The sequence below is a fragment of the Octopus bimaculoides genome, chromosome 14 (genome assembly GCF_001194135.2).
Source record: "Octopus bimaculoides isolate UCB-OBI-ISO-001 chromosome 14, ASM119413v2, whole genome shotgun sequence".
Lineage (NCBI taxonomy): Eukaryota > Metazoa > Mollusca > Cephalopoda > Octopoda > Octopodidae > Octopus > Octopus bimaculoides.
In genome coordinates, this window is record NC_068994.1 from 26,101,902 (window position 1) to 26,104,971 (window position 3,070).

General features: G+C 37.8%; 1 protein-coding gene across 3 annotated transcripts in view; it reads left to right on the forward strand.

The window, feature by feature from the left end:
- The window catches only part of LOC128249378 (uncharacterized), a 34,555-nt gene that overhangs the window by 4,103 nt on the left and 27,382 nt on the right, over nucleotides 1-3,070 (forward strand). The gene's annotated exons all lie outside the window — the stretch shown is intronic.

Genomic DNA, 3,070 nt, shown 5'->3' on the forward strand with positions numbered 1-3,070 from the left:
AGAGTGTGTAGATTACAACTAAATTGGAATTCAATATGAAAAAAAAAAAGAGAAAAAGTTTGGCTCATGCACATACATAATGATACACATCACATATATCTACAAAATGAAACTTCAGTATGTATGTGCACGAGTCCACCAGTTTTCTTTTTCATATTAAATTCCAATATAATAATGATCTACACACTTTGAAAGTTATTTGTAGAAAATTTCATTAAAAAATACCCATTTTCTGAAAGATATGAGGAAACAAAACTGACTCGTGTGAATTTTCCGAAACTTCCAAACAAAGTCAGTTGACGAGTACTCTTCTGTAGGTATGCTGCGTTTCTGACCTCTTTGAAATGGTATTAAAAGACAATTATTTCGGAATTACTTTAGTGTTTACGGCGATCTTTTGTCATATTTGCGAAGGTGAATACTAAGAAAATGGAAAAAGGATAAAAAAGAAAGATTAGTGAATAAATAACTGAAATAGAGACATGGAAATTCCAGTACAGTCTACTTCATTGCTATGAGGTGGCAGTAGCATTGTTCTGATGAGACATATTTCTGCTATCCTAGAGTGTAAAAACAACCTGGCTGAACTCAGTGTTCAGGGATCTAACATTTCTCATCAGGTAAAGGAAACCAAATATCAGGGCTTGCTGGATGAGGAGCTTGTCAAGGGATGGCATACAGCCTCGTTCCCTTTTGAAGCTAGCTGCCACAGTTTTCCATCTACATCAGTGCAGTTTTCTGCAGAAATAAGCCACCAGTGTGTTTTAATGTTTCAACATTACTCTTGTTTTTCCTTTGTCCTGCCTTAAGATGGTTTCCATTTCAATACCTAATACCTTTTATACCATTTCTCCACCAAAAGACTACATAATCAGGCAACTATGGGAGTTGTTTACTCTGCTTCCATGTTCTTGTCAGTACAACACCAACAATTGATTACCGCTTTCCATACACGTAATTGTTAAACCTGGAGGGCATTTGACGTCACCAACTTGATCTATGACCTTCTCACATTGCCTCTAAAGTACCAGCTTCAAATGTAATGGGAAAGACAATAGTATCATGCATTTGGAGAATCAGCAATCATCAACGTCTCATAATTCAGGAACTTTTCCTGGCAATTCTGGTGACTCAGAAACTTCAGTTATTCTGGGAAGAGCAGGAATTCTAGCTGCTGTGGCAGTAGGAACATGAAATACAAATACTTCAGTTGACTCAGAAGGAATTAACAACTCACGAGAAGTTTTCAAACTCATAAAAGTCTTTGTTGTGTGAAATTTACGAAAAAAATTGGAAAATTATGAAAATTTGCTGGCATGTTTGCTTGACTTGCAACAACAGCAACTGAAAGAACAACAACAGCAGCAGCAGTTAAGAACAACAGCTGAAGCAACAACACCACCACCAACTGAAAGAACACCAAGAGCAACAACAGAAGCAACAACAACATCATTATCCTTATCCTCATCATCATCGTTTAACGTCCGCTTTCCAAGCTGACATGGGTTTGATGGTTTGACTGAGGACTGGTGAGCCATAGGCTGCACCAGGTTCAATCTGATCTGGTAAAGTTTCTACAGCTGGATGCCCTTCCTAACGCCAACCACTCCGAGAGTGTAGTGGGTGCTTTTACATGCCACAGGCATGAGGGCCAGTCAGGCGGTTCTGACAATGGCCAAATAATATTACAGCAACAAATGCTGCAATTACTGAAGTCATCAGGATAGTCAGAGAAAGTGTTCTTGACAAGCTATGTCGTGAACTCCATAACAGAGTTCAAATACGAACCTGACGAAGGAGTTACCTTTGAAGCATACTACAGAAGATATGGGAAAATCTGCGAGAAAGAATGTAATGATTAGGATGACAGGATGAAAATGCGCTTAATCTTGAGAAAACTGGCGGCAACTGAACATGAATGATACAGTACTTATATACTCCCAAGAAAACCTCTGGACATAAACTTTAATGACACAATAGATATATTGTGTAAAATTTTTCGGTGAAAAAAGCTCATTATTCAATTCATGTGGGAAGCATAACAATGATGAGGACTACATCACATATGCTGGCAGAGTAAACAGAAAATGCAAGAAGTTTAAGCAGGACGATTTAATGCCAATTATGTTCAAAGGGCTGATTTTTACACAGGGACTTACTGCTGAAAAGGACGCAGAAGTTAGAACTAGAATTCTCACAAAGCTGGAACAACACCAGGATGTAACCCTACAGCAAGTGTCAGAGGAATATGAAAGGATAGTCAAATTAAGACATGACACAGAAGAAATTGAACGTCAAGCAAGTTTGAAATAGTCAAAATAGAGATAAAGAATTTTCTAAAAAAACATGACAAAAATCAGGAAATAAACCCATGTTTTGCATGTGGTTGTATACACCTGAGGAAAAATTGTCCATTTAAAAGAGCAGAGTGCTTTCATTGTGGAAATATAGAACATCTGAAAATGCACTGTAGAATGAAGATAACAAAACCACAGGCATAGGAGTGGCTGTGTGGTAAGTAACTTGCTTACCAACCACATGGCTCCGGGTTCAGTCCCACTGCGTGACACCTTGGGCAAGTGTCTTCTACTATAGTCTCGGGCCGACCAAAGCCTTGTGAGTGGATTTGGTAGACGGAAACTGAAAAAGAAGCCCATCACATTAAAAAAGAACTTATAATAGAAGAACTTAGATTTATCCTAAAAAATAATTATTTTATATATAACAATGAATACTTCCGACAAAAATCGGGAACTGCAATGGGAACATGGACTGCGCCTACTTTTGCGAACCTGGTAATGGGCTATCTCGAGATTAAACTATACCAGAGAACACTCGAGAAATATGGAAGCTCCTTTTCCACATACATACAAAACAGCTGGAAAAGATATCTCGATGACTGTTTCATCCTCTGGAATGAAAGTATAGAAAAGCTCAACGAATTCCAAACACTTCTAAATGGAATAAACGAAAACCTCCAATTTACGATGGAATACAACAATCAACAACTACCGTTTTTAGATATCCTCATAAAGAAAGTCGGAAACAAGATAGAGACAGACATCTATTA